This window comes from Chanodichthys erythropterus, chromosome 7 (genome assembly GCF_024489055.1).
Source record: "Chanodichthys erythropterus isolate Z2021 chromosome 7, ASM2448905v1, whole genome shotgun sequence".
NCBI lineage: Eukaryota > Metazoa > Chordata > Actinopteri > Cypriniformes > Xenocyprididae > Chanodichthys > Chanodichthys erythropterus.
The window spans coordinates 42671742-42684485 of NC_090227.1; positions in this window are offsets into that span (position 1 = coordinate 42671742).

Here is a 12744-nt window from a genome sequence, read left to right on the forward strand (position 1 = left end):
GGACAGATGAGAGACAGGAAGCAATGGGGAGGAGATCAGGAAACACAGAAATTGAGGTCACTCAAAGAGCTGTTTTACTATATAGAGCACAGTCCACGGTGACAACAAGTTTGGGTCTCTTCTTACGTAAAGAAAATATATTTCTCTATATATGAATGATCAATAGGCTATATTAAATAATTTAACGGTATATTTGAAAATTTATTTTATAAATTTAATTTATATTGAGAATAATATTTTATAATATATTGAATAATTTGTGAATAATTGAATAATTGTCCCTTTTCATATAGTGAAAAATATGTGACAATATATTTACTAATATTATCATAATTACGTAATTTTATATTCACCAATACACTTATAATATAATATATAGATTTACATGTGATCAGATATGGTACTGCATGTGTAATATTGTAGATATATTTACTCATGCAGTATAAATATAAATATTTATTAAAAAAGAGATGGATCATCTCAAGGGGCTATCCTTAAATAAATAAATATATAGAGAAGTATAATACATTTCTTATATTTTAGAATTATTTACATTATAAGTGCTTCATATTTTCAAGCAAGTTAACAATAGCACAAGCACATCTGCATATAATAAAGTATTTATCAAAGAGACCATCAGTGTGCTGAAGAGTGCACAGCAATTTCTTTTTAAATAAAGTAATCATCAATCTATCCATAGGCTCTACTCTACAAGTTAATCACAATAGGTGATTAACTTGTAGTTATAATCCTATAAGGCCAGTTCCTTTCTTTCACTGTAAAAATGGCAATAATGGTAATAAAAATATTAAATTTAAAAGTGTCTTTGGAATTTAATTCTGCTTGGCTGCATGTTACTACATCACCACTGCATACACAAGAGACACAATTTCAAATAGTTAAAGTCTCATGTCCACTAAAACCAGCATAAGGAGTTTTGACCTCTTTAATAGCTGGTTAGGGAGACCTGAAACACTTTTTTTCTTGGCATGAATCAAACTTGACTTTTACTGCATTGTCTCAAGTCAATAGGTTTTTTAATTAATTTTTGGTTAAATGGCTTAAAAAGGTAGGTGATTTCACATTTTATTCTACAACAGTGTATTCTACATCAGTATTGACCTCCCCGTGATTTTCTTTTAAGCCGTTTTGTGTCTTGAAAATGATGGTTGCTAACAAGTGTCTAAATGGGACAACAGAGGCTGACGGTGACATTAAACGTCATCACACCGAACAGGTAAGATCAGTCCGCCTTTACAGCCTAGGTATGGTTATTATTGAGCTCTTAAAACTATTGTAATTCCAACTTCAGGGAAAATGTTTTTAGATAAATGCTGAAAGAGTGTCAGAAGTGTTGGTGACATTGAAATTGTGCAACTGGTGTAGTTTGATAATAGCCTACCTTTAGCTTTTTGCTTCTGGCGACTGCTTTTCGGCTTCAAAATTCATAAAAATGATCTTGATGGACAAAATTATCTTGGTGAAAGTATCATAAACTTTTGTTAATCACAAAGAATATTTTTTGTGATAATCCAAAAGCCTATGGGAAAATCCTATTGGGTTTTTGTCGAGGGAATCAGTTTGATGTTAACTGCTGGTTGGCCTACAAATTTACTTCATATTTATACCACTCTATGGATTAGTAGACACTGAATTGCCTGACACATGGAGAAAGGATGTTATTTGTGATACTGAAGGTGAGTGTAGTGAACCCAAGTGCAGTTACTTTATTAGAAACTAAGTACTAAATACAAAATAAACAAGAACTTGAACTTGACATGAAATAACAATAACTAGTGATGTGACATTTGAACTGAGACATCGAAGCTTGTGTTGAGAATTAATGGGCATACCATATGAAACCTTGATTTGGGACTTATGTTGTAACGTAGAAATCACATGACCAATGACAAACAAGGCCTTGGTTTGTGTGGAATACGTCATCGTTTTGGTTTAAATGTTGCTTCTGGATGAAGGTGGTTTGAAACTTGTGCCACTGTGTGGGTTGTAACGAAATGTAGCGGTTATTAATCAATTTATGGATGAAATATGAATATAATAATTCATAAGGTTATGAATAAATTATGATTCATATATCGACCCAATGGGGAATTAAACATATATTGTGAATCAATTACAACGAATTATAATCAATTAAATATATGATTAGTTCTGGTTTAATAATTATTTAGAGAAACTGCTCGTTTGTCCAGCAAACTAAGTCCCTCACAGAATATTATAAACGGAGTTATTCTCTGGCCATGAAAATAACTAAAGCATAAAGCGATCGAAAAAACGTTAAAGTGACTTGGGTTTTCCGCTGAAAGAACAAACAGAACAATCGAGCATGAATAACGTTTTAATATATGCAAACTACGAATACAGAGGTTATACATCTAAATATATATACAAGAAAATACACACCTATGTACAAGAATAGAATTAGAGAAGGAAAGAGAGAGAAGGCAAGTAGCAAACTCACAACCAGTCCTAAGCCAGCACGGAAATCAGTTTCATCATCTAAGATTGAGAAACGGCAGTATACTTGCATTGGTTGTGTGTGTCGAATTTCAGGTTAGCGCTGGTGCAGTTCGTTGGCTTCCTCCGTTCAGCGGGAAGGTTTGAACTGAGGACGAGAGTGAGTTTCGCTGGAAGATGGCGATCCCGAAGCTGAGCGCGATGGCAGCGCGTGGTCACCGGAGAGGTCCGGGAAACGTGCACGAGATGCTCGTGAGACAATCGGGGGAGAACACACAAGAAATTGTGCGTCTTTGCTTTTATGACAGATAAGCCGACACACCTCCTTGAGGTGGGGTAGCCAATAACATGGGTGCAAAGTTGGCGGGAAAGCTTTTCCTTTGTTTGGCCTCACGACTTAATCTGCATGATTTATGACTCTCAGATCAGATCTCCAAATGGAGTGCGTTCTTCACAGTATCATTAAACACATAGAAAAATGCATTTATCAGCGGTGTGACATATCTCAGTGAATAGCTCGTGTCCGGAGCTTTACGGAGAGACCAAACTCGATAGGTCAGAAAGGCATAGGAGAGAAGTTATGGTTTACAGACAAAATTATATCGTTAAAATGCACACTAGCACAAATACACTCATTTAAACACTAGGAAACATGCATAGGCCCTAAAAATATATGAAATATATATTTCAGCATAGTGGTAGTTTACAAATACAGTTGAAAATGTATGATTGTGTGTTTCTGTGTCTGTCTGTGTGTGTGTTTTTGTGTGTCCCTGTGTGTGTGGGGTGTTGGAATGTGGATCTGGTCAGTCTCTGGGGGGGTTTTACAACCCAGTCCAGCATGCTAAAAGCGTTCTGAACATTCCAAAGTTTATTGATTATCCTGATACGTGTGCATACGCTACAGGGTGTTGTGGTGTTTCAGAGAGGTTTCAGAGTAGTAGAAGCAGCAGAAGAAGATTGTCAGAAGGCACTATTGCACCATATAGTTCTAGGAACTAAGTTATAGGAACAAGCCAGGGCTGCATTTCCCAAAAGTATTGTAAGCCTAAGTTGATCGTAAAATGATCGTACGAGTGATCTTAATATTACGGTCTGTCTCCCAAAAGCATTGTAACTTAAGTAGCACTTGAAAATGATCGTAGATCTACAAGTGCTCTGGAGTAATCGTAAAGCCCCAAGTGCATCATAAGAAGACAGTTATGAGGTCACCTACAGGACAACCGGCAGATTACACCTTTAACTTTATTCAAGTGCAATGTGATTATAATATAATGTTTTGATTGTACTTTATTGTACACTTTTTTTTTTTTTTCCTTTTTTTTAAATGAGGGCAGGAAACAAACAAAAAAATTATAAATACACATCTAAATGACAAAAAAACAAAATGAATAAAAGAAGTAATGTAGGAAATGTACTTCAAAGACTTCTTGCTGACGTGCATGAAAACCAGCCATGTATTGGGCATTTCTCGGTTGGCCAGCATGTGGTCTCCTCCACCACTTCTTTATCTTCCTCCCTGTTAAGTAAGGGCACTCTCGTAATATCATTGCACTGCTGCACTCATGGTACGGCAGCAAAGCTCCTTGATTATTACGCCTGAATGAGAGTATAGTTCCTATCGGCCTAGAAAATCACAACTTTTCATTTTCCGTCGGTCTTAGTACACAGTTTAACTACAGAAGAGTCAAGTTTTAAATAGGAAAAATATCAAAACTCTTTGGTCATTTTTGAGCGAGATGCTAACGGTCTAATCAGATTAAATGAACTATGCTAAGCTATGCTAAAAGTGGTACCGCCAGAACCGGAGATCGGCTGAATGGATTCGAAAACGGTAAAACTCAACTGTTTAACTCTAGGGGAGTTGGAAAATGAGCCTGTTTTTTTAAAAAAAAGTGGAGTGTTCCTTTAATGTGTTCCACAGCAAGTGGAAGTAATGAACTGGTAACCGCTTGAACTGCTCTTGACACTGATGCTTTACTTAGTCCAAGCCCATCACCAAGTATCAGTGGACTTAAGTAAACTGCCTGTTGCATAAAATCTCAAGGCTGCTAAGAGTTGGACTTCAGGGGACAAGGCAAAATTTCTTCCGGTGGAGAAAGGTCCGATGCTATTCAGCAGTTGTGCTATTTGTCCCCTTGGCAGACAGTATCTGCCAATTATAGCCATGTCATCAAGGATATCCAAGGGGTTTTGATGCGGTCTAATGAAGGCATTTAATGTCACCAATCTACTTCGCTGTCGTCTCTGTCTTTGTCTTTCTCTGACCCTCAACTGAAGAACATGCTATAGTGCAGCCATGATACTAACTTATTTGAACGAACCATGTTAAAGTTATCAGGCTGTGATAATGTTCACATATCCCACTGCCTGTCACCAATTTCAGTAATTATATTAGGCCCTGCCCTGAAAAAAAGTTAAGGTGTGGCATGCTTAGAAATTGTATAGATTACATATTTCTTTAATCAATCCTCTGTTTGGAATGACCAGAATTTGTGATTCTTAATATGTATACATAGAACAGTGCTGGTAAAACATGTCTGCAATAAACTTTTTTTGTCTGTACCTGTAGAAATGTATTGGCTAAATGAAGAACATATATTTGCGCTACTTTCACCCTTAATATATAGACTTTATATATTAATAATATTGAAACATACATGCTTATGAAATAATCATTAATCATTAACCATTCACTTCAGAAACACTTGGAAGAACTCATAAGATTTCCTATGGTATTTCAAACAATGCAATAACATAGTTTTATTCATTTGGGTTATTCAGTTCCCCAGGACCTGCAAAAGACATTGTACAGTGGGATGAGCCTTAACTACATATAGAAAACATTTCACATTACACAATAAATGACAGAAACTTACTGAATCCCCATGTAACAATAATCATATTACCTGACTCTTCTGGCAAGATAATTGGCACAGAAATGGAGGGCCTTGTTGCTACCCCACTGGAATGATGGTCAGATACTCCTTAAACTGATGTTTCCATTCGCGTTTTATTCATGACACTCATGTAGACACCGTAAGAGCTAAAACAAACACGCTAACTCTTACACAAAAACCAACATCACAATAAAACAATACAGTTACACAATAATAGAAAATAAACTTGTTTACCTTATAACCCGGATGCACAAAAATACAATAGGAGAGAAAACATCACAGATTGCAAGCTGCGTCCTTCAATCAGCGTGCACACACACACATACACCTGGCGGAAATGGGCCACACTTTATTCAGTCCAAATTTTGTGCATCAGGTTGCTTATCAAAATAAAAGTCCCTTAAGGAAGCTTGATTCAAATGGATCGATGAAGGCTAGAAAACTCTCCTTTGCAGGTTAGCCATCCGTTACACTCCCACCAAATCATAAGTTATAATAAACGAATGATTTCAAAATTACAGTGAAATTTCAAAACAATACAAATACAAAATACAGTTGTTTCTACAATCCTACCTATTGACCATTTATGCCTAGGTAGATCATTGTCCATAACGATCATTATATCCCAGATTAAAAGATTTCTCTTAGGGGTGTGCCAACACTGTCTGACAGCAATATTTGAGAGGTACTCTTTACGCCAACGACTCCAAAATTGTTCAGCAAGATACTGAACCTGGCGGCACCTTTTCCTAGCATAAAGATCTTCTTTAGTGAACTTGCCTGGAGGAGGTAAGGAAATGGTTGATTTCATGCTAAGAAAATGACTTGGCTGTTGAATAGATTTAAAGGACTGTACTGGCGTTGTTATTTTAATTTGTGATCACCAGGGGGCGTCAGTAAGAATGCACAAAAACCAGAGGTCGGTGCTCAACTGATGCTCCGTTTATTATGCACGCTTTCACATACATATGGCACGTGTGTGGTGTCTAAAATAAAGAAAGAAATATACATAATAAATCACAACTGAAATAATACACTATACATAATAACAACAGCAGTAAATATTTAAATAAAACAATTAGACAGAGCGCCATTATTTAACGGCGCATTACTGTGCATTAGCAGAAATGACAGCCATAAATATGCCAAACAATACTGACTGAAAAGTGTATTCACAAGCAAAAACCCTATATGCTGATTTGAAGGGATGGATTCTGGAATCCACTGCCGCTTCAATATATATCTTTTAAGTTATTAATCAACACTTATATTTCTGTTAAATTATTTGAATGACTTCTTCAATGTATGTTAAAGCATCTATTTTCCTCTGTACCTTTCACTAAGAGAAAAGAACATGTTATCAGTACGTTTTGGTAAAGTTTCCTGCTGAGAGCAGAGCTGAGATCAACTTCAGCCTTGAAGAAGCAGTGAATCATGTGTATCTGTGTATGTGTGCTAAGTGTTTTGTGCAGGTCCCTTTGTACTGGACAACTGGCATTCTGCTTGAGACCAGCAGACACCATGTCATGACCCCAAAAGGACATCCGGTACCTAAATCTAGGGGACCCTCGTCAGATTCCTGACGCCTGGAGATACGCTTCTTATTATCTGACCATGTGTGGAAAACTTCTAATCTTGTCTATCTTCTCTTAACCAATCAGAATCCTTTTTACCTTAGTAATGACATAGTTAGTACTCTGTTAGAGTATAATTGGTGTGGAAATGTGTATGTATTCAGAGCGACCTGCGAACTCCTTGTGACACTTGAAGCTGGCTTCTGCTGATGAAACTGCAAACTATTCTTCATTAAATCTTTCTTCAATTTATAAATTTTTTTTAAACTTTGACTCCGGGTCTTTATTCAACATATCTGGTCTCAAGGGTTCTAAACTGTTTATCCCCAACAGATTAACATATCTTAATATGATTATATTAATATGATTATTAACATATGATTATCTTAATAATCATAATGCAATAGTGATGTCCTGTTCGCGAACGAATCGTTCTTTTTAACCGGTTCTTTTCAGTGAACCGGTTGAACCAGTTCACCAAATCGGTCTGAATCGTTCCAAACAGTTCGCATCTCCAGTAAGCAAACATGAATCCACAAATTACTAAAGTTACTCACTTTTTGACGTGCCTGACACTACCTCTCGAAATAAACCAACATCCCGGAGTTATTCAGTTACTCCAACAGTACAGTGACTTAACCTGCTGTGAAGAGAGAACTGATGATAATGGGCACGAGCAGCAGAGCAGCTGATATGAGTGCACATGCGCGGCGCACACGAACGAACATACACGGCCTGTCACCGTTCTCGTTCTCGAGTCAAGAACCGGTTGCAACGGTTTTCGGATCATCAGTACACAACCGAGAACAGCTTCTTTCGGACATGTCCGATTTGAGAACCGGTGAGCTGATGATACTGCGCATGCGTTTAACTTTTCAAGTGAACGAAAAGCACATTAGTCAAGTTTTGTTGAACATCGGACAGTGTGATAATATAAAACATACTGAAAATATAACGTTTATTGTGCTTTTCCAAATACACCATAGCAGATTAATAGCATAAAATACTGTACATAATACTGTACATAATAAACTACATGCCAACATGAACATAATATTTTGTACACATATCAAACTAATGTTCAGAAATAGTTCTACAAATTCATTTTTCTATATTAATATTATTTAAAAAGCAATATAGTAAAAGTTGTGCAGTTGTGCTTTCAAGTTATTTTTTTTAAAGATTGAAAACAATTAGATTTATCAAACTAAACCTTTATTTGTTTCATAAATAATCCATGGACAGCTTATTTAATTTCTAAACAAGGTGATATAAAGATTTTTTTTTTTTTTTAAAATGACGTAATCAAACTACAGCGAGAGCAAACAGGCGACTCCTTTTGAATCGCTCTCGCGGTTCTCGAAACTCAATCTCGTTCTCGGGTAGAATCGGTTGCAACTGTTTTCGGATCATCAGTAGCTACACAACCGAAGAACCGCTTCTTTCGGACGTGTCCGATTTGAGAACTGGTGAGCTGATGATACTACGCATGCGTGATTTAGCGTGTGATCTGAAGCTACCGAACAGTAACATCACCGGTTAACTAGGACAACTGATGCTATGAGAGGACTCGAATGAGGGGCCAATCTGGCGAAACTTAAGTTTATTTAATCATAATGTAAGAGGATCATGGTTTCTGCGCTGATGAAGACAAATTTATTCACTTTATAACTGTAAAACTTTGTTTGCACATGTGTTTGGATGCTTTTGATGCAAAACTAAATTGTAAGAAACGCTTCAGATTATAATGTTTTAGTTGACTGATGTTATGATTACTGACTTTATTTATTTGAATCACTTGTTTTTTTCAACCCGGATGACGTCATTACGTCGGAGCGTAAAAGAACCGGTGAACCGGTTTTTTCAACCGGTTTATTGAATCGAACTGTATGGAAGCCCGTTTCCGCCACTAAAAAAAAAAAAAAAAGATTAATTGCGACTTTTTATCTCAGAATTGCGAGTTATAAAGTCAGAATTCTGAGATATAAAGTCGCAATTGCGTGATAAAAAGTCAGAATTCTGAGATATAAAGTCGCAATTGCGAGTTATAAAGTCAGAATTCTGAGATATAAAGTCGCAATTGCGAGTTATAAAGTCAGAATTCTGAGATATAAAATCGCAATTGCGTGATATAAAGTCAGAATTCTGAGATATAAAGTCGCAATTGCGTGATAAAAAGTCAGAATTCTGAGATATAAAGTCGCAATTGCGAGTTATAAAGTCAGAATTCTGAGATATAAAGTCGCAATTGCGAGTTATAAAGTCAGAATTCTGAGATATAAAGTCGCAATTGCGAGTTATAAAGTCAGAATTCTGAGATATAAAGTCGCAATTGCGAGTTATAAAGTCAGAATTCTGAGATATAAAGTCGCAATTGCGAGTTATAAAGTCAGAATTCTGAGATATAAAATCGCAATTGCGTGATATAAAGTCAGAATTTCTGACTTTTTCTCACTACTGTTAAACGTTATTTCTCACAGTTCTTACTTTGCTTGCGTTTCCTTTCATTGCGACTGACCATCAGGATTACTGCTTTGTTATTATTATACATTAAATAGACCATCAGGATTACTGCTTTGTTATTATTATACATTAAATAGACCATCAGGATTACTGCTTTGTTATTATTATTATACATTAAATAGACCATCAGGATTACTGCTTTGTTATTATTATTATACATTAAATAGACCATCAGGATTACTGCTTTGTTATTATTATTATACATTAAATAGACCATCAGGATTGCTGCTTTGTTATTTTTATACATAAAATAGAGGACATCATAAATGATTATTTTTAGCGCCGATTTACCAATAAAGAAATATTGATTTTACTGGAGGAGACACATAAAGATTAGTCTCCGGACATATGCATTATGCAGGAATATATGCATATATAATGTTTCCACGGTAACCTTGTACACAGCGTTTCAAGGAGAAAAAACAGCTTTTACTGCCATCTAGTGGGCTTAATACTAAAACAACCAATACCTATCATGTTTCATTAACTTTGCAACTCAAGGGTAGAATCATGCAATTCTGCAAATTACAGTCGAGGTATTTGGACAATAAAAGTTGTTTTTAACAGAATGGATACACTAATGAATTTTGCACGATAATAACAATATCATAATAATCATAAGAAGAAGAAGAATCAGCTGTGGCGGAAGCGCAATAAATCAGACAAAGATGAAGTGGCACATTTTAATACATCCAACAGCTTCAGACTTCACGGCAGCACGGCTATTGTTGATGCACTGTTATAGACAGAGATACTGACCGTCAGTTAATTGCGAGAAAAAAAAGTCAGAATTCTGACTTTTTATCACGCAATTGCGACTTAATATCTCAGAATTCTGACTTTATATCACGCAATTGCGACTTTATATCTCAGAATTCTGACTTTATAACTCGCAATTGCGACTTTATATCTCAGAATTCTGACTTTATAACTCGCAATTGCGACTTTATATCTCAGAATTCTGACTTTATATCACGCAATTGCGACTTTATATCTCAGAATTCTGACTTTATAACTTGCAATTGCGACTTTATATCTCAGAATTCTGACTTTTTATCACGCAATTGCGACTTAATATCTCAGAATTCTGACTTTATATCACGCAATTGCGACTTTATATCTCAGAATTCTGACTTTATAACTCGCAATTGCGACTTTATATCTCAGAATTCTGACTTTATAACTCGCAATTGCGACTTTATATCTCAGAATTCTGACTTTATATCACGCAATTGCGACTTTATATCTCAGAATTCTGACTTTATATCACGCAATTGCGACTTTATATCTCAGAATTCTGACTTTATAACTCGCAATTGCGACTTTATATCTCAGAATTCTGACTTTATAACTCGCAATTGCGACTTTATATCTCAGAATTCTGACTTTATATCACGCAATTGCGACTTTATATCTCAGAATTCTGACTTTATATCACGCAATTGCGACTTTATATCTCAGAATTCTGACTTTATAACTCGCAATTGCGACTTTATATCTCAGAATTCTGACTTTTTGTCACGCAATTGCGACTTTATATCTCAGAATTCTGACTTTATAACTCGCAATTGCGACTTTATATCTCAGAATTCTGACTTTATATCACGCAATTGCGACTTTATATCTCAGAATTCTGACTTTATAACTCGCAATTCTGAGATAAAAAGTCGCAATTAATCTTTTTTTTTTTTTTTTTTTAGTGGCTTTTTTTTTTTTTTTAAGTGGCTTTTTTTTTTTTTTTTTTAGTGGCGGATACGGGCTTCCATAAACTGTCCGAAAGAACCGGTTCGCGGAAAAGAACCGAACTTCCCATCACTATAATGCAATACACAAACTCGCTGTATTAAATGTGCGCGTTATAGATGGCTGGATACGCTCCAGACTCACGCACTTATGAGATGACGCAGTTATGATAAATGGACCGGTAACAGATTAGAACTCGAATTCTCACACTAAAGACAAGAAACAAGATGTTAGAATCATATAATCATAAGATATATAAACAACACACTTACTTCTTTCGAACGCACACACAATGAAAGCAACTTTATAGCGAGCAGTTGACAGAGCTGTAAGAACTAAAATGTCGTCCTTCTTATGGGCGGGCCAAACTAATCTGTCCGTCACATATCTACATCAAATCAGTAAATAGTATGGAAAATACTGGGCTTTTTGGCGTTATAGGTTTAAGGCTATTTGAGTCATTTAAATTATCAACAGTGAGTGGGCGACTGTTTACAATTGGCAGTGCTTCATAAAGGAATGCACTTAGAGATTATTCATCAATCTTTTCAGAAGCAATTAAAAGTGTAGACTGGAGAACACTTCTGACAGTCCTAATCTGTCGTTCCCATACACCTCCAGAATAACTTGAAATTGGTGCATTCAAGACAAAGTCACACTGGTTCTCAGCCAAGAAATTATTCAGCTTCTCAGTGTCAAGTTCTTTGAGGGCTTCAGTCAACTCATTCTTAGCACCCACAAAGTTACTTCCTTGATCAGATTCAGGGCCGTGCACAGACCTTTTGAGGGGCATGTGCTGAAACTGAAAAAGGGCACCCCCCCCCTTGTTTGACTTCACTGTGATCCAGGGATGTCCCTCTCAACACATGAATACACACACATTACATTCTGCATGATAATGTAAAGAAGCACAGTGACCTGACGATTCTGTAATGTGTTTTAGTTCCTACAACATTACTGTAGTAAAACCATGTTTTACTATATGTTACATGTGAAGACGAGCGGGGAGTATACAATACTAGATTAAAAAAATTATCTAGCGAGCAAATACATATTAACATCGTAAACATTAACCATACTGTGTGACCATATTAAATGTTAATGAATTAAGTGTATCAGCAGATAGCCATCATAAATCAAAGAAGAAATTCCTTAGAAATATATTTTACCTAGCTGACGACGGGGATCACTCAGACGCTTTTTTGTCAAACTCAAATGCAGTTACGCCGGGTTTTTGACCAGCGAATATGTGCAAAAATAAAAATGTTAAAATGATGGCATCACATTAGGCTACGTGCTACGTCATCATCAATAGGTTATGAGCGCTCAGTTTTTGGCTGTCTTATAAAAGATGTAATACTACTGTACTGTATGCACAGCCTATTTAAGGCTATTTGTAGGCTATTCGCTATGACTAACTGATAGATTTTCTTATGAGCCTGACTTTTCTTTCCCTGTTTCTCCCGGTTTTCTCTCACCTGGTCTTCATGGATGCAAGGGTAGAACGGAGACTAGATGTCATGGTT